Genomic DNA, 25,218 nt, shown 5'->3' with positions numbered 1-25,218 from the left:
GAGTGGTAAATTTCATTGTGGACAAAACACTGAAAAACACTGAATTTGTTTTTGTTTTTTTAATGTGGAGGCTCCACCCCCAAGCCCATCTTTTTTCACCCTTTTAAAGCCACCCCAAACCCATCTCACCCATTTTAATCCCTTAACCCACTACCCATTATATAAACTGTTCATGGTGTTTTTCTGTGTTATTGTCCACTCTCTCATGTACCACTTGCTTTTGTTTCCCATAAAATGACTGAATACCATTTGAAGTAGAGACCAACCGGTGTCTTTAATGAAGTTCTTTAAATAGAATGAAATAGTTCTGTTCCCTAAGGAACCATACACACATATTTATTTGGGAACTTGAGATAAATAACATAGTTAAGAAACCTTTAAAAGGTGAGGGCTATGTAGTGAGGGAATGTCCTAACCAAACAAACACTTGTATGTCTGATTTGTGATTACCAGCTTCCTTTACCGAGATTATAACATACCAGAAAAGCAGCAAGAAAGAAATCTGTTTATATAGTATACCTACCAAAAACAATATATATTTGGCTGGTGCAGTTAGAATCTTAGCAGCTTTCCTCTACATGGATAACAAGGTGTTATGATATACCACTCTTCCCCAAGTTCACAAGGCTACAGTTCTATTGACTAATCTACCAATGCCTACTGCTCTCCGCAACATGGAACATAAGAGCTGATTACATATTCTTTGCCCAAGATCACAAAGATGCACTGTAATGAGTAACTCAATCTCCCCCTCACTCCACCACTGCCCCACTATTTACCAATGCTTTGTACCCCTACTATGCAAAGTGCAAGCCTGTACCTTTCTAAAATATAGACATTGCAACACAGCTGAATGATTCTAAATTGAATACAACATGTCCAATCTCATAAAGGATATCCCATACCTGCATGACATTAAATAAGAGTGAGTTTGCAAAGAAACATGGGAAAGCAGATGTCTTTGGGCAACATATTTGCATATACAGAGTCCTTTTCCAATTCACCCTCACATTGTGAGGGACATGCATATAAAGCATCTGATCTGCTGCATTTGTGATTAGAAAGGGGAGATAAATAGTGGGTTTGTATGTGTATCTCAGGGATGCACAGTGGATTTCCCATGTGGTACTCTTCATCTAGGTTTCAGGAGATGGTGGCAGTCTGATTTTGAGGGAATCATTGCAGTATAATTTAAAGCCCTGCGTAAATGATTTGGTCTTTGTAGCTTCTGATTTTCAGACACTCCTCCAATGCCTATTGCAGAACAGGGCCAAAGAAATATGGTTGTTGGTTCCCTGCACAAACTGCATTAATATAAATATGGAATTCCCCTATCAGATATCATTTGGAGAATTTCTAAATAGGTTAATCTTTATTATTATTTGCTGGATAAAAACTGCTCATTAAATTGGTGTAACTAGCAATGCATCCAAGAGCCACTTATAACCTATATTATTTACCACTTGATCATAGAGCTGGCTGGCCTCAACCACTAGTGGGCCTCATTATGAGCGTGGTGGAAATTCAGCACTAAATCCACCTAATTATCACTAAACTCGATTACTGTTACCTCCACTTGATCACGTGGTGTTAATACAGATTAAAAGTGCTGGTAATTACCCATTTTTGGAGTCCATATTCCTCAATAGGTATTTTATTTACTCCTGGTCAGAATTACTCCAAGGAGGAAGATTTGCCTCGTTACCATCAACCGATAGTACGGCAGCGCGTTAATGTGGTAGTAAAGTGTTGGTAACACAATTACTGCCGTTTTTACCTGCATCGCCGTATCGCCGTACTTGGCCAACTGTGTTGCATCAGCTCAACCTACACTTAAAAAGCATGGGTTTCTCTGTTACGAAGAGAATGAATTGCCTGCATTCTTTTCCCACACTGACCTTTTCCAAGCAAACCCTTGCTCGTCTATAAACATGTAACCTAAACACCTTTCAGAGGTACCTCTTCCTCCAGCAGGTAAACATATCCAAAACATTTTGGGATCACTTCTCACATCTTAATAGCTGCCATATCAGAACATGTATTTGCACCTGGGAAAGACTGATTGACCAATCACAATCTTCCCTCCACAGGTAAAGGCCTGTGTTAAAAAAAAGTCAAAGAAATGGCTGCTGCCATTAAAATGGAAAAAGGACTAAGATAGGGTTGCACTGAGCTCATCGCCCAACGGTCTAAAAAAAAAGAAAAGTATCTGCACCCTGAGAAATCTCGCACGTGTGCGCGTGCGCTGGGTTTCTCACGCTTGCGCCTGCTTGCGCTGGGATTTTCGGCACACGTTTGCTCCATGAATCGACCCCTATGTCCAAAAGATCTCTGGGTGTGAATTGCTTTCATACCATGGCTGGGGGGCAGACATGGCATTTAATGGCCCGCAGCCCAAGCTGTGGCCCTAATTAAGAGAGTAGACATTCATCACATGCGCACACTGCACACGCACTTAAACACACATGTTCACCTATAAAAACATGCTCGCAGATACCTGTACTTCTCCCTCTCACACACAGTAAAGACACAGACAGACACAAATACACACAAAGTGCACACCATTTTCTATCTAAGCTGCCATCTCAGACCAGTCCCTCCTACTGCTTTGCCTCAAGGATCCCATTGTGTGACGAACCACGAAGCTCGGAATGGGGTTTCAGAGCCCTAGGCATGCAGGCATTGCGCATGTCAGGTGCTCCGAAGCTTCAATGTTCCAATGGTTGCCATTAGGCATATTGAGAAGAGGCTGTGCAGGAGCACCCCCTCTCCTGCAGTGACCTCGCCAGCAAGCCCAATGGTCTATGCCTGGCTGGGAGACCCTATACGCTCCAGCTAGATATGGCCTGTTGGGAATGCACTATTTCTAGGGATTACGGTGGGGAGAGAGAGCGCTCCTGTGAGTATATCTCTTTGTAATAGAGAACAAAGAAATCCAAATTATGGAAAGCTACGTCCCCTGCACACTTTATATAGGGCAATAAGCCTAAAGGATATTTTAAGTAATTCGTGTAATTAGTGTAGTTTGGATAGCATTTTTTACATTAGGTTTTTTGTAATCCTGCAAGTAAAGGAATTTTCAAACAAGTACATTTAAAGGATTCATTCAATGACTCCTTTTCGTTAGAGAGAGAAAGGTCTTCTCCTTTTTAATATTTTCAAGTAGGCCCAACACGTTTCGAGATTCATATTCTCTTCATCAGGGGCATAGATTCCAAAACAGTTTTTCATATAGATCTACAGAAACAGAGATTAATCAAACATTAACTGATGTTTTACCAATAATTTGGAAATCAAATAACAAAGTTAAGTCACTTTTTTAGTTAGAAAAACAAAACAACTTGTTTAAATGGCCATACTATAGCCAGTGTCCCTTAGGACCTAATCATGCTCATGTATGGATTTTATATAAAAAGTGCATTTTACTTATAAATGAATTACTTACAATCCACAATCCACAGTTGGTTAAAAGGTGACAAATGGGAAAAGTCTAGAAATTTGAAGAACATTAGGACCTTAAATCTAGGTAGAAATACAGTGATATGTTGTCTCCAGACATAGCCATGCCTTGATTCGATAATAAGTAAAAATGGTTGATAGTTCTAATCTTAAGACTAATCAAAAAACTGACTCACCCTTCTTCTAAACAACTTGTAGAAGAGGAAGTTCCCAGGGGGGTGTAAAAGAGCTTCACAACATAGTGTTATAGGCAACAAGTTGTGGTCTGGTGGTATCCAGTTGAGTAGGTAGGTGAAAGGCTCCGTTCTCCTGGAGTTGAATGAGAGCCTGAATTATAATATAGTACTATCTACGAGTATAGTGAAAGCTCAAAGGAGTGAGCAACACTTACTTGGAAAAAGTAATTTTCAAGCAGTCCATTGCATGGATGCGGTCAGGAGGCGCAGCTCTCTGACCGCATCTGCCACGGACTGTTGATAAATGCTAATTCTGAGACAGGTGCCATCACTCGCGCATGCGCGGGTGGCATCACAGGGCATGACGTCACTTTGCGTGCGCGAGCGGTGTCACTTAGGTGAAGCAGATGAATGAGGGTAAACAAGTGCGCATGACTGTTTAAAGGTATTAACATAAAGAATGGTGATGTCACTCGTGCCCGCGCGAGCGGCGCCATAGGTAATGCCGTCACCCGCGCACGCGCGGGTTGCGCAGTGCAAATAGAAAATAATTGAAAGAGGATTTCTAAAAGTAGGGTACTTCCAAGAGGACGTCACTCACCGTCGTTCAGAAGATCTGATTAGTGTATGTTAATGCGTGTATGCGCCAGTGCTGACACACAGGTGTGTGTAGGATTTAATTAACTGACGAACAATTAACCATGAGTTAAATGTAATAAATGGGCAGAAATATATATTAAAGACCTAAATGTCATGGAAATAGTGTACAGCTGAAAATAAATAAATAGTAGTGCATATAACCTGACATGCAAATAAAGTAAGGAAGTTGAAAATCCTGTTTAAGCTCCCTGTGGCACTAGTTGCTACCTGAATGTTAAAAACCTAGATAAAGTAAGGGCCGTATTGCTATTGATGTGTAAATATACAGATTAGAACTCTGAGCATAAAATAATCAAAATCTCAAGAGAAGGGCATTGCTATGTCATGAAAACATTCATAAAACTGTAAGGTTCGTAATTTGTTTGCCAAAACAGAACATATATTCAACAGAAAATGAACATCTTTACAATTTGTTTACACCAAACACGGATGGGTGTACCGTCTAAATGTCAACAACTTTCTTGTGAGATATCTATAGATATTTAAACTTTAGAAATTGATACACATAGTACTTAATCCGGAGCAGTCAATACCGACATTTGTGTATTCATCTGTGGTTATAAGAATGGACCTAAGTAATAGTCCTCATTCAGGCCTAGTGGGGTCATTGCATCGAGTCTGTTGATCCAAAACAATTCTCTCTGGGCCAATAGTTTAGGTAGGTTTCCACCCCTGCTAAATGGGTGTAGGACTTCCAAAATTACTAATCGCATTTGAGAGACAGTATGTCATGGAAATGTCTGAAGATGGGTGACTTGATGTTCTGTGTCCTAATACATGATTTATGTTCCGTCCATCTGTCTTTGGCCCTCCTGTTGGTTTTGCCGACATAGTATATACCGCAAGGTCATCGTATTGCATAGATGACATTTTTTGTATCGCATGTTGCGAAATTTTTCAGCATGACCTTTTTTCCGGTATGTGGGTGGCGAATGTGGTCTCCTTGGATCAAGTTATTACAATGCTGACAATGTAGGCAGGCAAAGGTACCCACTTTAGGTTTGCTTAGAGTCCTCTGGGTTGTAGGTTTGCTCGTTTCCACTTTTATCAATTGGTCTCTGAAATTTTTTCTCGTTTATAAGCCATCATATAGGGGGATCCGGAAAAAGATGTGATAGGATTCATCGGATTTGATTACGTTCCAGTTCTTACGTATGATTCTCTTCATTTGGAAGCTTTGGAAGCTTTGGCTCGAGTACTTTGTTATTTGATTTCCCAATTATTGGTAAAACATCAGTTAATGTTTGATTAATCTCTGTTTCTGTAGATCTATGTGAAAAACTGTTTTTGGCATCTATGCCCCTGATGAAGAGAATATGAATCTCGAAACGTGTTGGGCCTACTTGAAAATATTAAAAAGGAGAAGAACTTTCTCTCTCTAACCAAAAGGAGTCATTGAATGAATTCTTTAAATGTACTTGTTTGAAAAATTCCTTTACTTACAGGATTACGAAAAACCTAATGTAAAAAATGCTATCCAAACTACACTAATTACACTAATTAGTTAAAATATCCTTTAGGCTTATTGCCCTATATAAAGTGAGCAGAGGAGGTAGCTTTCCATGATTTGGATTTCTTTGTTCTCTATTACATTCCGAGTCTTTCTCCCCTGCACCTCAAATTTTGATAAAAGAAAGTCTATATATTATGATTTACCCCCCACGGAACTAAGATTTAAAAAGTGGTGTGCAAGTGTACTTCTGTGTTTTGTTAGTATAGCTCTTTGTACCATTGCCAGCTTTTCAATAATGGGTAGATTGTAGGCAGATCACCACCCATCCGCCCATTATGGAGGAGCTGTGCGTGTTCATATAATAATGTTAAGAGCATGCTCCTGATACTGTAGAATGTAAAGGGGGTGCTATGTGCAACCTTTGTAATGCTGTAGAGTCTCCAAGAAACGTGCAAGGCCCTTTGTGAATAACGTGAAAAATAAAAGCTTTGTCATGTGCTCTTGCTTTGTTTGTGCCACTTTGTGAGGAATTTATGTCTATTATGTGGATTTTTGCAATTGTCTTTGCTATTTAGATTTTACTTGGTAGGGTGGAATGGGATGCAATCTGCTTCTGCATAATAAGATTGTGCCATTTCAACATTTGTAAATAATCAAATTGGTTGTAAGTGTAAATTATCTAAATCTATGCAAAAATTAAAAAAAATTCAATTGGTATATGCTATAGCATATGTTATAACTTGACATTTTAAAAATAGAAAACAATTACGAATGGTCATGTCAGTGTATATATTTTAATTGGAATGTGTTGCACTTGCTTTGAAACAGTGTGAACAGTTTAGAGAATTTAAAGTGGGTGAGATATTTACAAATAAATCCTCATTAAAATGTATTCCAAACAATCCTTTTGTGTTTGTATTTGAGAGTGTGCAAAAGACAGCTTTATTTCTTTAAACTGTACAGTTTTTTTAATAGTATCTGAAAATAGTGAAAATAGAATAGAAGTGTGCGTTTGTAAATTATCTTATGTCTTTTTTCTAATGGTTATGCAGAAAGCTTAGTTGATACAATGTTATTGAATTGTTTGTTTTCTTCCTGAACTAATATTTTCCTCATCTAGCAGACTCACCTACACTGTATTCTGGATTGACTAACTATTGGCTCTAGACAAAGGGGTGTTACATCCATGTTGTTATTATTTGTCCTGCATGCACTGGAACTCAAAAAACTGCTGAATTATACTTTTCCATGCCAAAGTTTTTTCAGACACATGATTCAAAATGGGCGTTGTGAAAGGATGCGAGGAAGTGTTCTGAAAGGAAGGGTTGGTAAACCCATTCAGCGGGAGGGTATAGAAAGTGTCATCATGTGAAATAATCCATGGTCATCTGCATCGATGATGGACTGTTTTGTAGACATTCAAATTAATGTAACGGGTTGGGATGCCCTCTGCCCATTGTTCTGGTCTAAGCAAATCTAGATAGTTTTTGTTAGGTTTCCTATTCATCACCTGACAGTGACTTCTAGAGCTGGAGATCTGGAGGGTGGGTCAGGCTGTTCAGAGGTAGTGAAGATAACCTGTCTGATCTTTGTCTTGAAAGACAGATCAAGATTTCTGTATCTTTGCTGTTTCTCTAAACAGATGTGTAAGCCTGGTGTCTCTGACAAGTGTTACTTAAGGATTCGCTCAAACAATTTGTGGTTTTTACCGACTTAAACTGACTACATTGAATACATTTTAAAGGTACAACATTGCTTCCCTTTGCTCCTCTGTGATCATATGTATTATAACTTGTTCTTGGTTACCTAGTGGGACGTGCAAAAAGTCCCAGGACACACATTTTCCTGTTTGCAGAAATAACTCAGATTTCCTATGCAATATCTCTGACTTATCCTGGCATGTGATGCAAATAAACCCTATTTATTTATAAAGTGTAATGTGATTTGGAATAAAATACTAAGAACTTAACCATATTGCATCATTAATATGTCATGTAAAAACAATAAAATGCTTAGACATACAAAATAATTTCTATTCTATCCTACAAAACTTCTGTCTTGCCGGTAAGTTGAGAGCTGTCACGCCGCGCGCTCGCGTGTGCCACTTACCTGTGGGGATCCGGGTTCTCGACCTCGGCAGACTTCTCCTTCATGGAGACTCTATCCGCGGTGGCGTCTTTTCCCACGCCGTTCCGCGGTCCATGGGCGCAGCCATCTTGCGTGTTCTGCGCATGCGCGGATCGTCAACGTTTGGCGTTCGCGCATGCGCAGTAACGCTGACTTGCGTTCCGGACCTCGCTTTGGTCCCGGACTCTAAAAGGGCCTTGCATGCACGGAGATAGCGTGTCTCAACGCGTTTTTTTTCCGTGTACACGCTGCTGGAGCCTGGTTTCCTTTGCTTCAGTCTCTCCTGTTATCCTTGCCAGTTTTGCCCTGCTCAGTCCTGTCCTCTTACCTTTCTCCCCCCCTGCCCCCTGGTCCCTTTAGTTCCTGGTTTTCCTGCCTGGCCCTGTCCCTACTTCCTGGCCTTGGGGTTTGGAGGGGTTCTTCTTTGGGTTGCCTGTCTTGCCTTATTCCTTCCTTGTTTCCCGTCCCGAGTGAATTCTTGGTCAGTCCTTCCTGTTCTTGCTGCCTGGCCTTCTCTTCTTCCTTGTGCCCTGCCGCTACCCGCTGCCTTCCTGGAAATTCCGAAGAACAGCCCATCTATCTATTGGTGTTTAAGGACTCATTCGCCTTCTCTGTCAGTGGAAACACTGTCCCGATGTCACGTTAATGCAGAGAAGTGCCACCCGTGGCGTTGGGAGTTGGTTCAGCGCTATCCTGCCATTTATTGTCAGGAGGGTGTTGGGTTAACTTCCCGCGTTACAGCTTCATCGGCATCGTCGTTCCGACAGACTGGCTGCCTCGACTCCACGAACCCCGGGAAGAAAAGGTAACCAGCGATCCCGTAAAATCTCGCTTAACAGATTGAGACGCCTTTCCTCCAGTCTCGACATGGATGAAATGCAGGAACTACGAGAAGAAATGCTTGCCATGCGCCTTGAGATGACTACACTTCGCCAGGAGAACGACACTCTTCGACAAGCGATTCGCCGGGGTATGGGCGGACTATCACAACCAGCTCTACCGCCTGAGAACACCATGGCTTACACGACTCCCATGAAGTTTGATGGAGATCCGCGTCGAGAGGCAGGGTTCTGTACCCACTGTAGGATCCATTTTCAGTTTAGGTCCAGTCATTTCGCTCAAGACAAGGCCAAGATCGGATACATTCTAGGAAACCTGACCGGTAGCGCGCTTGCTTGGGCCGCACCTCTGGTCTCTACTAACAGCCCCCTGCTGGGTGATTTCACCGCTTTTGAGAAGGCCTTTTTGGATGTCTTTCAACCACCTAACTTGGCAGCCATGGCCCAGAACCAACTAATGGAGATCAAACAGGGATCAGGTGATATCATCCAGTATATCAGTCGGTTTCGACAACTGGCAACCGATTCCCAATGTCCCGAAATCACTCAGAAAACTTTATTCCATCGAGGCCTGCGAGAAGAATACAAGGACGAATTGTTGCACATTCCGGAGCCGGAAACATTGCCAGCATTGGTGGAACAAGTCTTACGCATCGACCACAGGTTAGCAGAAAGACGGAGTGAACGTCGCAGAATCGACAAGTACCGCCCAGTCCTACCTGTACAATCATCCGGGCCAGCTACCTCAACAGACGTGGGCCCAGAACCCATGCAGTTGGGTGCCATCCGAGGCCCGTTGTCTGAGGCCGAAAAGAAAAGAAGACGGCAGCAAAACTTGTGTTTGTATTGCGGTGGTGTTGGCCATTTTCTAGGCACTTGCCCCCTACGTCCTTTGAGGAAGCAGGAAAACTAACAGGCCCGTTGTGTGTTGTGAAGGCAGCGACGGGCCGTCTCCTTGAATCAGACCTTCAACCCATGAACCCGGTTCCTTTGTTGACCTTGGAAGTAGGTTTGGCTTGGCTAGGGAAGTGTACTAAGACCCAGGCCCTACTGGATTGTGGTGCGTCAGGTAACTACATCGATGCCTCGTTCGCGATTTCCAAGGGGATCCGTCTACACCACAAAGAACGGCCTACTGTGGTAGAAGTAATCGACGGCTCTCCATTGTCTTCGGGTCCGGTGTGCCAACGGTCCGATCCCTTGTGGCTCTCTGTGGAAGGGCATCTCGAACAAATCTCGTTGGATGTCATCAAGTCTCCCTCTTTTCCGGTGGTGCTGGGCGTGCCTTGGTTGCTTTATCACAATCCCCAGGTCGATTGGACTGCTCGATCCCTGACATTCACTTCGGCACATTGTCCTCAGGATTGTGGTCTTCACGATTCCTTCCCAGCGAAGTTGGAGTCTCTCAATCCTGTCAATATATCTGACCGTCTAGGTGCCACTCAGTCGGTACCTCAGGAGTATGCCGGATACCTCAAGGTGTTCTCCAAGCCAGAGGACATTCCTTTAGCTCCTCATCGACACTTTGACTGCTCCATCGATATCCTGCCTGATGCTGTCATTCCCCACGGCAAGATCTATTCATTAACACAACTCGAAAAGGGAGTCTTACAGGAGTACATCAAGGATTGCCTCAACAAGGGCTACATCGTGCCATCAAAGTCTCCCGCTGGATTCCCGCTATTCTTTGTCAAGAAGAAAGAGGGTACTTTGCACCCTTGTATCGACTACCGCCAATTAAATGAGATCACAAGGAAAGACAGATACCCACTGCCACTCATCCGGGACATCATCGAATCCTTGAAATCCGCGCAGGTCTTCACCAAGTTAGATCTTAGAGGGGCCTATCACCTGGTGCGGATTAAGAAGGGGGATGAGTGGAAGACGGCCTTCAAGACACCTTTTGGTCACTACGAATACAGAGTGATGCCGTTTGGGCTCTGCAATGCCCCGGCCGTCTTCCAGCGGTTCATGGATGATATCTTTTCCGACCTTATTGGTATATCGGTATGGGTATACCTGGATGACATCCTGGTCTTCTCTGATACTCGCACTTCGCACGTTACGCACGTTCAGGAGGTACTCCATAGGTTAACTGCCAATCACGTGTATGCCAAGGCTGAGAAGTGTCGATTCCATCAGGAGAGTATGGAATTCCTGGGCTATGTAGTCAGCAGCACAGGAGTGCGGATGGACCCCGGGAAACTGCAAGCCATACAGGAATGGAAACAGCCACACGGGGTTAAGTCCTTACAAAGGTTCCTGGGAGTCGCTAATTTTTATCGACGCTTCATACCAAGTTTCTCTCACCTTGCCAACATGTTAACCCGCCTGACCAGCACCAAAGTACCATTTCTCTGGGACTCACAGGCTGAGGTGGCATTTCGGGAATTGAAGAAGTCTTTCATGTCGGCCCCTGTTTTGGTACATCCGGATGATGAAAAGCCATTTGTAGTCAAAACCGACGCCTCGGACTACGCAATTGGTGCGGTGTTACTACAGCAAGATCCAGTTACGAAAACTGAACACCCGGTGGCCTACTATTCTCAGAAATTGTCTGTGAGTGAAAGAAACTATGCTGTGATCGAAAAGGAATTACTGGCCATAAAAGCAGCATTCGAGGAATGGCGTCATCACTTGCTGGGTGGAAGGCATCCGGTGGAAGTTCGCACGGATCACCGTAATCTTCAATTTTTACGGTCTTTGCAATGCAGAACATCCCGGCATGCTCGTTGGGCCTTCTTCTTTTCGCAGTTTGATTTCACGGTCACGTACATTCCGAGTTCCCAGAATGTGAAGGCTGACGCCCTGTCCCGGTCCCTGGAAAACAACGTCGAAGGGGCCAAGGACCCAGAACCTTTGATTACTTCGAAGCATTTCCTGTCGATGGTGACTCCCCAGCTTCAACAGTTGTTAGAAGCCACTAGGACGGATCCCTCCAGGTGACAGATACTGCAACGCTCTGACATCAAAGAACGTGACGGCTTGTTGTTTTTAGGGGATCGTCTATACGTTCCCACCTTAAAGCTACAGAAGATCGTTCTGCAAAGTTGTCACGATTTAGTCGTTTGTGGTCACCGAGGAGTTCGCACAACTCAAGAACTGGTCACACAGCAATTCTGGTGGCCTGGATGGGCCACGCTGGTGAAGCTCTACGTGGATTCCTGTCCAGTATGTGCCCAGACTAAGATTCCGTGCAAGAAACCCGTTGGTCTTCTGAAACCTACGCCTACACCCCCGTACCCTTGGCATACCATTGCTACGGACTTCATCGTGGATTTACCGCTTTCGGGTGGTTACGCATGTATCATGGTGGTAGTGGACTGCTTCACCAAAATGGCTCACTTCCTGCCTTTTCCTAAACTACCCACCGCTTCCCAGATGGCACAACGTTTCCTTCACGAGGTGTATCGTCTCCACGGTCTTCCCGAGAAGATTCTGTCGGATCGTGGGTCTCAATTCATCTCTTCGTTTTGGGACCAACTGTGTCGGCATTTGGACATTCAGCGTGCTCTGAGTTCTGGTTATCATCCCCAGACCAATGGGCAGACAGAACGTACCAACCAAACTCTTGACCAGTATCTACGTTGTTACGCCAATGCCACTCAAGACAACTGGTCCGAGTGGTTGGACACCGCGGAGGTGGCTTACAACAATGCTGTTCATTCTGCTACCGGACTCAGTCAATTTTTCTGTTCTGCCGGATTACATCCCAAGCTACTACCTGCTCGTCCTATTTCTACCAGTACTGTTCCATCCGCAGATGCCTTGGTGACTCAGATACGCGATCAACATCGTCTGGCGGCCGGTACCTTGGCAGTGGCACGGGCACGGATGAAGGAACAGGCTGACAGGAAACGAAGTTCTGAGCCTGGCCTTCAAGTTGGTGACAGAGTATGGCTGTCCTCTAGGAATCTGCCGATACGCAATTTACCTGTGAAACTAGCCCCCCGCTTTTTTGGTCTCTTCCGCATTATTGGGCGGGTTTCCTCTGTAGCTTTTCGGTTGTCCCTACCCCGTTCTTGGAGGATCCATCCCGTTTTTCATGTCTCTCTTTTGAAGCCCTATGTCCCTGATGTTCTGGAACGTTCCTGTTCCCGTCCTGCCCCGGTCTTGGTTCAGGGGGTTCCTGAGTTTGAAGTACAGGAGATTTGCGATTCACGGATTAGGCGTGGTGCGCTGCAGTTTCTGGTCAGCTGGAAGGGTTATCCGGCTTGTGACCGCACTTGGGAACCGCGCTCCTTTGTGCATGCGCCGCGCCTGGTTCGGGACTTCTATCTCCGCTATCCCTGGAAGCCTGGTGCCCCGGGGTTGTCCGTGAGGGGGTATGGTGTCACGCCGCGCGCTCGCGTGTGCCACTTACCTGTGGGGATCCGGGTTCTCGACCTCGGCAGACTTCTCCTTCATGGAGACTCTATCCGCGGTGGCGTCTTTTCCCACGCCGTTCCGCGGTCCATGGGCGCAGCCATTTTGCGTGTTCTGCGCATGCGCGGATCGTCAACGTTTGGCGTTCGCGCATGCGCAGTAACGCTGACTTGCGTTCCGGACCTCGCTTTGGTCCCGGACTCTAAAAGGGCCTTGCATGCACGGAGATAGCGCATCTCAACGCGTTTTTTTTCCGTGTACACGCTGCTGGAGCCTGGTTTCCTTTGCTTCAGTCTCTCCTGTTATCCTTGCCAGTTTTGCCCTGCTCAGTCCTGTCCTCTTACCTTTCTCCCCCCCCTGCCTCCTGGTCCCTTTAGTTCCTGGTTTTCCTGCCTGGCCCTGTCCCTACTTCCTGGCCTTGGGGTTTGGAGGGGTTCTTCTTTGGGTTGCCTGTCTTGCCTTATTCCTTCCTTGTTTCCCGTCCCGAGTGAATTCTTGGTCAGTCCTTCCTGTCCTTGCTGCCTGGCCTTCTCTTCTTCCTTGTGCCCTGCCGGTACCCGCTGCCTTCCTGGAAATTCCGAAGAACAGCCCATCTATCTACTGATGTTTAAGGACTCATTCGCCTTCTCTGTCAGTGGAAACACTGTCCCGATGTCACGTTAATGCAGAGAAGTGCCACCCGTGGCGTTGGGAGTTGGTTCAGCGCTATCCTGCCATTTATTGTCAGGAGGGTGTTGGGTTAACTTCCCGCGTTACAGCTTCATCTGCATCGTCGCTCCGACAGACTGGCTGCCTCGACTCCACGAACCCCGGGAAGAAAAGGTAACCAGCGATCCCGTGAAATCTCGCTTAACAAGAGCCCATTTATAGGGTAAGTACCTACTTCAATACATTCTGTAACTTGGAACTAAATTAAACTTAATAATATCAAAGTTATCTATATGCATGCTAAGATATGTTGCCAGAAATAATTAGAGTACAAAAATGATACATTATGAACAAACATGTCAAAGTAAAATTGATGAAGGGTATCAATTAGTCAAAATAAAGGAACCAATGTTTCAAAGTCTAGAAAATGTTCATCTTCTTAATGACATTCTGATGGTACGCAGAATGCAAGATTTGACACCCATCACCTCACTACATTCCAGTCTATTAAAGGTCAAGAACATATATTCATATCTTTATGCAAAAAATGTTTATATGTGTTGGCAGTTTCAAATAAAGCAGAAAGGGCACCATGTATTCCTTTGATAATATCCTAAATTCCAGATTTGTTAAGTTTCTAGAACAGTTGATTACTCCTAATTCTCTTGTGATCTCTTTCAATATATTGTCTGGTTTGTTATCCTAGTCTATGTTGATGTTTAAGTTATCTAGTCAGTACATGGAATCTGCCTGAAAGGGCCTAAGCTCATAAGTGGTACCCTTCACTATTGCTCTGTAGAATATAGCAGGGAAAGTGTTAGACACAGCTTTCATTAGACTCAAATAGAGACTTCCAGCGCACAATTTCAATATCGATTGAATGGTATTAAGTCCGAGCTCTGTTCGAATTAATTGCATTGGAAGGCCTAATGTTCTTCACTGTATTAAGCCTTCCAGACAATTTGAACAACACGTTGTAAGCGATATTCTTACGCTTACAGAAGCGTAAGAATTCTGTAGTTAAGCTAAGTCAATGCCTAGTCTGGGATGCTGAGGAAAACCCTTATTGATGTATTTTTATATCCAGTTCAGTACTCTGGATGACAACCCTTGTATAACACCCCCCTCTTAGAATCCCCCTGACCCCACTGAGCCAAGAAGTAGGTTTGTTTTGCAAATTAAAAGGTGTATTTGAAAATGTAAACAATATATATATATCACACTTCTATAAATAAATTGATAATGGATATTACACTTGTGAATATGAGCAGTAATCAGCAAGAGGTAACTATGAATAGGAACAGAAGAACAAGGTGGGAAAGAATGCTTTATATGGTTCAAGGAAACGCAAGGTGGAATAAAATGCAGTACAGAAATAACTTGTTATGATTTTAGCAAAAGGTAATATGATCACTTTTTCTTTTGACAATTCACTCCCCCCCTATGCAATACCAGAAATGGAAGGAGAGCACATAGTGTTCAAGAATCCCAACAAATCACACTTTATAATGCAATACACAGTTCCAGTTCTCCCAGCAAGCTTAGGGAAAACAGGGATGAGTTTTAAACATAGGCGAATTACTTTAATGTGGTTTGCAAGGAAGTGAAAAGGTGCTAAAATTGCTTTTAATTCCCTCTAGAGGTTCAGGGTAGGTGATGGCTACTTTATATTAGTTCAGGCTCACTTTAACAATACTCTATGAATGATTAGCAGATTGCAAACGAATTTTAGCAAAGAGAAGCAAAAAGCTGCTGATTTCTACAGATGAAGAAATCGGGCCAAATCGCGGTAAATTTCGCGAGTGCGTGTCTCGCGATTACGGGAAAAGTATAGGGAGTAGGAAGTCGGTTCTAGGTTCGTTGGAAAGCCTAGATTCTAAGCTTTCAGGTGAAAGTTAAACGGTTCCAGAGATACGGACGATTAAATGAAGGTAGTTTTTCAGATTTAAAGTCAACTCAAAATGACAGGTGACAGCTTGCAGCTGCAGAATTGACAGGTGACAGTTGTGCAGCTTTAAAAATGACAGATGACACGATTTCTAGGAGGCAGTTCTACTTAGGTTAAAATAGTTTGATTAGATTATTTTAACTAAGAGATTGGTTCTGCACAGTTCTGCTAGGTACTCACAATATAAATTTGAACTAGGCCTCGTCACGGATCTGGTCAACACGTCCGGCTGCGGTTCTGTCTGCTCGGCGGGTCAATCAGGCACCGGTTCTGCTCTCAGCGATCTGGGTAAACTCTGCTCTGCTGGTCTAGCCTCTCTGGATTCTGGATGTAACACTGCTTTCTGGGTACTGCTACAGGTTCTTGCAAAAATTCTCGGCAAAACTTCAAACAGCTCGCCCGGCTGTTGAATAGTTTGGTTAGTTTTGAGGCCTGCTGAAGAGGATTCAGCTGGTGGATTCAGGCCTCTCTGCTACACATTCTGGAGTTAATTTCTGCTACAGGTTCTGGAGATTGATGGATTTGAAGTCTGGATCTCTGGATGTGAAGTCGTCGGTCAGCATGCTCCGCAGCAAATGGAATTGAATGTCTCTACCTGTCCCAGCAGTCTCTTGTTATATGTTTTGAAAATGGGTGTGTGCCTGGGCCTAGCTAAGCCTGCCCCTCTCTACTTGTCATAGGCAAAATTCTCCCCTCTCTCATGATTGGGGGAAGGAAATGGATTGTCATCATGATGAGGTCTGTTTATGGGTCAGAGGATCCTCCCCTGGTCAGTTTGCCCACAAATCTATATTTGATTCAAATACATCTTTCCCAGATACACAATTTGTTGAAATTACATGTACACATTATATATTCCTTATGGTCCATGCTTGTCCGCCTCTGATCTTCCTGGGGGCTTGCATTCAAAAATGACAACATTTTGCGCTTTTTAACTGGTTTTGCAATATCGGACATTTACCCAAAATTACACACATGTGCGCAAGGAGTATGGACATTAATTAATGAAGTGTCAGATTTTTAACATGCAGACATTTGGAGTAAGACCCTATTTTCCGCTAGCAACCCCCCAGAATACACCACAGGGTCCTAACACCTCTTAAAATGTGCACCGAAAAATCACAAGAATAATGGTATTACTTATATAATTCTGACAAGTCTGTACTATGAATTATCCATCTTTTTTTAAATTATGCCCTGGTCAAAAAAAGTTGTGGCTTCCCACATCACATGGTGGAATAACTGGTTTATCCACTTCCCCCAAGCCAGCTTGTTCACAGAGACACAGCTGCCCCCCAGTTTCTCCCAAGAGGAAGCTATTTTACGACGCCCCCAATATAACATTTGCCTGAGTCAAGGAAGTTGCATTGTTCTGTCCCTTCCAGTTCCCAGGTGCTCCACCCCTAATCTAATCAGAGAGCTGAACTCCTTTTGGCAAGGGGCAGCAGGATGCAGCTAGGCCTGGGAAGAGTGGCTGTTGATCCAGTTTCAACTCCTGTCGGGGGTAGTTGTCAGGCAGAATCCAGTTTCATTAAGCCAGGTTTCAGCTAAATGTCACTTTAGTTCCCAGTTTAAATCAAAACTTACAATTTTTACCTATACATTAAATAATTACTTCCTTCAAGTCATTTCAGAATATAGTTTTACATTGTATCCACCTCTTAGCAAGTCTTTCCTTGGTCTGGTTTTGTTTCATTTGTTCAGTTTTACACAAATGTCTGGTGGTTTTAAAACACCGGCTTTCTGATAGTGGTGAGTACTGGTAATGCAACCATTTTTGGGATTAAGAAAATGAATTCCCCACAGTTCTGAGTTGCTTTTTGGCAATCAGCATTGCCATTCCCAATGGTTTCAGGCTACTGTGTGTGTAGCCCAATGGTGGTTTTAGGCAGTGCCCTCCTGTGCTCACAACATAGGCAAAAATGGGTGGCAGCCTATTCTTCATGTTTTCCCTGTGCACTCTCTGGGGAGTCTGGCCATCATGATGTTTTCCATGCCAGTACTGCTCAGTTTTATGGTAGGGCTTGGATGCATGGGTAAAAACATCCCACAAGCTACATTTAAAAAGTCTGCAATCCAAGCCATATTGGAGTTGCTTTAACATCTTTAATGTATACATTTTAATTATAGGGATTTTACTGTGCCACCATAATAACTGTCAAGTTTCTTTATTTTCAGACATTCATTTCTGTATACAAGCCTCTTCATTAGTTAACATGTATATGCCCAAACAGCAAAACATATCGACCGTTTCCAATGATCTAGAGAATATTCACCAGGCTAGGATACCACATTTCATACCTTATGAGAATACATTACTTTAACTTATATATTGACTCTACAGGTCAATGGCAGAGAAGTAATCCCAGACCAGATATAGGCTTCTCTGTAGCACAATCCTGGTGATGTCAAGTACAGCAACGTTTTTTGGCACACGCAAGGTATGGCACATGACTATTATCCAGCTTTGGAGGAAAACCTGTAATAGTGCTAAAGATCGTATTCATTTGAGTGATCTATAGGTTGAACAGCATTAGCATCATGAAGCAGCTCTGCCTCAAAACAAGGCTGATGTTAACATGTTCTGATATAGTACTTTTGGTGTCCAGTCTTTCTCTAACATTGTTCAAGTTCAGTAAACCAGGTTCAATTCCCCCAAGAAGCCAGCTAATGCACTATGATTTTTCTATGAACTCAGTAGAAAGTGTTTGTGCATTCCGAAAAGGCCATGCAGAGAGGCTGGATTTATGGGCATGTTCACATTATAGTAAGGTGTTTAGTTATGATGAAAAATTCCTAATCATTTTATATATCCCATTTGATAGTTGAATAGAATCTAAGCTTTGCTTATGTAGCGAAGCCCCTCAATGCTCACACCAGAAAAAATACAACCCACTAGGGAAAAAAGCCCATCACACTTCTTGAAAGGGAAACAATGTTTTATTTCCACAAGAATGGGAATGCACCAGCAAGGAAATCTGCTGCCACGGCGCGCTCTGGTGAAATCAGTATGAACAGCATGTTATAAAGGCATACATCGTCATCAGTGACGTAATTACAGAGTGTGTGAACCCGCGTGGCTGGTTGGTCAAGACCCTATACAGAGGTTACGTGCTCCATAAGGGATGCCAGGCCATTGGTCCCAGCCTCTTCTGCCCATCCTTTTCCACGTGGGCTCCTCCTTGCACATCATTGGTGTTAGGAAAGATTTCTCTTTACTGCACCTTTCCTTCCATCTTTATGGAACCTCCAAACTTTTTGCTTTTATTTTTTAATCTGAACTGCACATTTGTACAGTGCAGTGAAGTCTTAAGCTTCACTGCACTGGCCTTTGCTCATATGTTATGAGGAAACTGATATGTCTTTTAGGCTGTCAGTACTGTGAAACCTTGTTTGCCTTAGTTGCGTTACTATGTTACTACTTGTTTCACTTGTGGTAACTTTCTATCATTGTGCACAGCAGCTTACACTGCAGTACAATGGGGTGCATTTTTGTTTTGCCCTAGACTAACACTCAGAGGATAGAAAAGGTTTGTTGCTCCCGGCTATCTTGCTTGTAGTTTGTGAAATAAAAGTAACTAACCAAAGTGTCAGAAATAATTATTTCACAAACTACAAGCAAGATAGCCGGGAGCAACAAACCTTTTCTTTCCAATTTACCAAACTGGGGGTTAGGCTAAACCCCAAAACCGCTCCTGTGATCTTGCCGAAAATCGCAATCAAAACACATTTGGAGCTTAGCACTGGCAGGTTCCACTCCTAGAGCCTCAAACCCACCTCATTAACACTCAGAGGATGTTTAGTTACTCTAGGTGTGTTGAAAGGATAGGCTGGTGGCAGCAGTGAATTTTCCCCACTTTTGAGGATTTGCGTTTTAACTTTACTGCATTTACCGCGTTTGGCTACTAACTGTGGCTACTGGTCAAATATGGCCGTGCCACAAGATTGTTTGCCAGTTCTTTTGCCATCTTGTCTTTTAGCCTTCTTCCTGGTCTAAGAGTCCAGGAAAATCCATACAAGGACTTCCAGTGCCCGGGAAAGCAGGAGCTTTTGGTGGGCTACTGGAGGGCTGTGTGTTTGCTGGCAGGATGTGGGCTGGGTCTGTCTGACCCCAATCCAAAAACTGTTTTCAGTGTGTCTGAGTCATATGCATGAATGTTCCCACCAGTGGTCCTGATTGGACCACTGCTGGGGTATATGTGCGGCCTAGTCCTGCTATTGGTTAGTGTGAGTTTCAGCTCTTGCCTGGCTTTTAGGATAAGAAGAGGACCCTGTACCCATTCTTCAGAGATCCTGGAGAAACCTGACGGAATATTCTATCCAGCTGTGAGACCCGCAAAGAGACCTGAGACCAGACTGAAGGAGGCCTGGCAACCAACCTCTGCTAATGTCCTGGAGGAGTCCTGTCTCACTCTTGATCTTTAGTAGTCCTGCGAAGGAGCTACGACCCTTGGACTGGAGGCACCATCCATTCCTGACTTCTGCTCATTGTCCTTCCAAAGGAAGGCTTCGGAGGTGCCCTGGAACCGTCCTGTGGCTGACCAGCTTCGTTTTTGGGCTACTGTGCTGCCGGCATCACTGTACTGAGTCTCGGCCTGAAACTTGGAGGGTCCTCATCTGGGCCTGCAAGACTACCTCCTATAACTCAATTCCAGACACATTGGCGTCCAACCAAAGCTTCCCACCTGTGTTTTGGCTATGTAGTTTTATGGTTTATAGTGAATATGTTGAATGACATTTTTTCGAATGCCATAATGTGGAGAAACAAAATGCAGAAAAAAATGAATTCAATTTTTTTTTTTTAAATGGGGGGGATCCCCCAACCGCCCGTTTCTTTAAAATTAATTTTTACTAGCTAAACCAAAAAAAAACAAAAATAAAAAAAACAGATTCAAATTTTTTTTTTCTGCATTCTTTTTTTCCACATTATTGCATTCAAAAAAATGTTGACATTTTAACTGGATACCTTGTTTTATTCCTCCTGGAACCTCACATCACAAATCACGCAACCTATTATGCAGACCACTAATCCCAACCTTCCATTTTTTTCAGATCGATTAGAGGGTCTAACATTTGTATGGTCGGGGGACTGGGACCAACTATTATCTTGGAATGCAGGGTGTCTTGGGGCAGAGGCTTTTGGGGACTTGTGCCCTCCTTCTCATGGAATCGCTTTTCATGGTGAGCTCTCAACCCCCTCGTGGCCTTGCAAGGCACATGCTTTCTGGGATACACAATGTTGGCAACATGAGACAATGGGGGCCTGTGAATCTCTACACCTCTGGCCTGTCCCAGGCACCTCCTGCTCACATGCACTCTACATCTTCGTGTGCAATCCGGTGCTGCAGCCTGACTTCAGAACAAAAACTAGGACTCGATTCTAATATGGCTGCCACAATTTGAAAAATGGCATCTAACTATCCATGTATACTTGGGCAAAATGTGCACGCCCCCCACCCCTGTGACCTCCCTTTGCTCCTACTGCATATTCCCAGGCTTCTGCTTTATTCTAAAGCGCTGGGGGGCCCGGGATGATCGTCCCTTCTTCCTAACACGATCAAACAGCAAATTTGACTAGTTGCATCTATCATTGTCAACAGTTCCTGGTGTTATCATGAGGGCCCTTTTTGTATATGGGAACTATTATAGCGTGGGCTCGGAATGGTTGTGCTGCTAAAACATTATTATACAGGCAGAGGAACTAGCATTGATGGCCATAAACTATGGTTGTTATTGAGTACCAATGCAGACATTCCACCAGGGCCAGGAGCTAAAGAATAATCTATGAGACCATTCACTAAATGTAGTGGTATAGATGTAGCTGATGTGTGCTGAATCCTAAACCCAAGGTGTCTGTCTGGCTGTGCTTTTTCCTCAGCATTTCTGGGCCATATGAAGACTTGGTGGGTGAATTGTCGTGCAATATATATATCTACAATCCATACACAGTGTTGCAATGAGGAAGATGGGAGACCACGTGCAAGATCAGATTGCTGTGTGCATGTACTGATGCTGATTGCTGAACAGGCGAGCACCATGATTACAGAAGAAAGGGTAGATGCTGTAATTAAGTTAAACATGAACACCCTCTTGCTAGCACACCAATACGTTCTGTCTGGTGCCTCTGGTCCTGATTGGCAGTGAGCAGGAACATACTTTTACTCTCTAATCCAATGACTAATGGCATTGTGCAAATGTCACAATAAGCAGTGCACGCATGTACGTGTGGAATATTTGATAGTCAGTCATAATACATTTTTAGATGTCATCATTCCTAGCTTGTAATAACCAGATAGAGTTTACTCAGTTCTGCAACCCACGTGGCAATAACCTGAGCAAACCACATGCAATGACATTGGTGTCTGCAAAACCACACTACTATCAGACAGTACAAGCCGGCTTGCATACACACTAGACGTTTAAACGGCAGCTATCCCTGTGTACAGCTTTCTCCGCAGGAATGATGGCAATAATTCCTAAAATAAAAGGGCTTTCTTAAAATGCATGCTTGGCTGGATATTCAAACTACACGGAAGCTGTTCAGCTGGGTTCTCAAAATCCTATGAAATCTATTATTTGCGTGTAGCAAACATACCAATCGTATGCTTATCAACTGTTCATGACCATTGAACAAAACACGAACCGAGCAGCCGAACATTCGGTTTACTTATTTGTGAAACGATTGGCCAGGGTGTTGGCGAGGGCTGATGGTAGTTGCAGTCCAACAAAACTGTACAGACACAGTTTTGAGGATTCAGTGCATCAATCAATCAAAGGCAAACCCGATGCATTCTTGTTAAAAGGCTGAATGTTCACCGTCATGCCAGCAAAGCTCACATACCTTTTTCGGACAGCATGGCACAAGAACATGTACCATAATTTGTGGTCAAAAACATAACTGCACAGGAAAGTTGCCATCAAAGTAGCTTTAAAGTAGAAAATATAATGTTAACAATGCACGCTCATTTTTCATGGTTACATTGCCAAAAGCAAATCAGAAAGCAAAACATGTAGAGAGGTTAAATGAACTATTGCATACATCTGTTTCCTCCTTAGCCCTGAAAGATTTATCTCCAATTATACTGTATAATGAATATCAAGCAGCCGCCCCATCTGGCCTTGTTTTGTTCAGTTGTTTCAATGAAAACAGACCAAGGAAAGTCAGGAGCAATACATGATTCACACTGTCAATGAGCGAAGCAACATACATTTTGCGAAGCTAGCACATAGCCCAGGGGCCGCTATTTCTCATACAAATAAGTCACAGGTGAAATATGCTCATAATGAGTACCACAAACAGATCAGAGTGGCAGGTCAACATTGCACTTGAAGAATCCTCAAGGCTAGTACGTAGATAGTCAAACTTTTGAAAGTAATCTCAAGCACCTATTATTCTACTAAGCCTGGGTGAACTTTGCCTTGACAAACTTAGAAGTCAAACTGAAATTCGGGGAATGTGTTGCCTGCACTTCCGAATCTTGCCTCATTTCAACCCATATCACTCAAAATCCCTCATCCCTGGTCACAACAATATGGGTTGTGGAATGCACATTACAGGCATCAACTTAATTGAATCTCCTGCCTTCATTCAATTCTGGGATGTTCTCCTCCCGGTCCCTCGTAATCACTTCTTGCAAACAAATATCACGTGTGTATGGTATGCAACCTGGCCACCAGGAAAGTAATCACATTAATAGTTTACAGAACAATATTACGTGTCTGCAGACTCAGTTACAGACAGTTAATATAATCTCCTGCCTCTAAAAATCTCAGATTTAAAGTTCCTTCCTTTACTAAAGTCTGGAACCAGCCGCCCTACTAATTTAGAGTCTCGCCTCCATAATCTTTCCCGCAGAGGGAAGGTACAAAGATACTTTGGGCCCGATTAATAGAATATTTTGCACAATTCAAGGTGACTTTATAGAGAAGGAGCCAAGTACCCCCACCTCAAGCATCTCGCCCATGTTGCCTACATATTGGGAACCAGAATGTGAAGTACGTACAATACCAGTGAAAATACCAATACTGAGGAGAATCCTGGAAGCAAAGTTCCCATTAAGAAAGCCATACCTGCATAGACGACAGTATGATGGTCATTTGAATGAAATACCAGAAGAGGAAAGAGCAGATTGGTGACGTCACGCGAAGTGACGCACCCAGAAGAGATGCAGAGACAAAAGAACATAGATATTGTATAAACATCAACAAAGTATCAAAGATAAATAACATTTCGGGATCGAGATGAAGATGTTTATGTTACGAAGATGATGAAGGTATCAAGTTATTTTACGTGTGTACAGATGCAAAGAAATGCAAGCAGACAAAGTATTCTAGAGGCTAGCAATGTAGTGAATAGGTTGCGGCAAGCGCCAACATATATACATATATATATGTATTGGGGTGAGTGAACTATGGACGAATCCACTACGCATGTTAGCAAGGCTGGACCAGAAAAGGGAAGGCCTTTTCCTGTGTGTCTCAGTTAAAAAGCAATTGAATTACAGGAGTGAATCTCAGAGGGCAAGGAGGAATCAGTCCCAAGAAGCCAATGTCGCTTTGAACTGGAATGATCAGATAAGTAGTTACAAACATGTGAAAGAACAAACTCCTGTTCAGAAGACATGCACGAAAACAAGGATGATGTCAGAGGTCCATGAAATAATAGTATTTTAAATACACCAAGAGCTCAAAACCATGGTCTTCAGTCACGCGGATGGGTGAAAGGGACAATCATGATGAACCACAAGGCAAGGAGACAGAGCATGCTTCTACTCCCTCTTATTCTCCACAGCAAGGGACATTTCTATGGTCGAGTTCAAAGCCTTAATTGATGTGTAGACCACAGAGGTGATGATAGATGATATGCTAATTTGTGGGAAACTATGGTCAAGACCATCCCACCAGAACCTGGACACCAGCATGCATGGTGCTGGTGTAGGTGGAAAAGTACTGACGAATGTAAAAGTGCCAACCAGTTATAGAGGGCCACGTAGTAAAGAGCCCTATAGTTTGTGTAACCAATGGGATGACGTGTAATTGATTAATTGATGACGTTCATAGTGACCTGTTTGAGGGTTGGGCTTAGTTACCCCACCTGACATTAAAGACCCTATCATTCTCTTAGATAAGTATGGAACATATACCTAGATGTTCCCTTAGACCCTATAATTTTCTCCAATAGGTTTTTGTAGTTTGCAACGCAGGTTGACATTAGCAATGACAAGTGTGTGCTATAAAAGTGATGTTTTTTATTAAATGCTTCGAGACTATGCTGTGAGACGTCCGTTGATGTCTGTTGTTTTAGATAATTGACATGAAAACAGTCAAACTTTGCCAACTTTCTGAGTTAGTCGGATTATTAATGTTTGAGTATCTTCTGCATCCCCATCTATCTCAAAGTATTGCTACCTTGTCTTAAAGGGCTTGGTCGGCAATCCCGGTTCAACTTTGCACTGCTGAAAAGTGACTTTGCACTGCCAACACAAACCCTGTGCAAAGTGTATTTATGCGGCACAAAGTCAGTGCAGAGTTAGTAGAAAGTCA

The 25,218-nt window shown here is 43.4% G+C and overlaps 1 protein-coding gene across 1 annotated transcript in view; it reads right to left on the bottom strand.

The window, feature by feature from the left end:
* The window catches only part of LOC138559733 (vitellogenin-like), a 1,213,840-nt gene that overhangs the window by 1,174,717 nt on the left and 13,905 nt on the right, over positions 1–25,218 (bottom strand). The window lies entirely within an intron of this gene.

Source organism: Ambystoma mexicanum, chromosome 1q, assembly GCF_040938575.1.
Source record: "Ambystoma mexicanum isolate Mex_15411 chromosome 1q, UKY_AmexF1_1, whole genome shotgun sequence".
Classification (NCBI taxonomy): domain Eukaryota; kingdom Metazoa; phylum Chordata; class Amphibia; order Caudata; family Ambystomatidae; genus Ambystoma; species Ambystoma mexicanum.
This window is presented reverse-complemented; position numbering and strand designations above follow the sequence as displayed.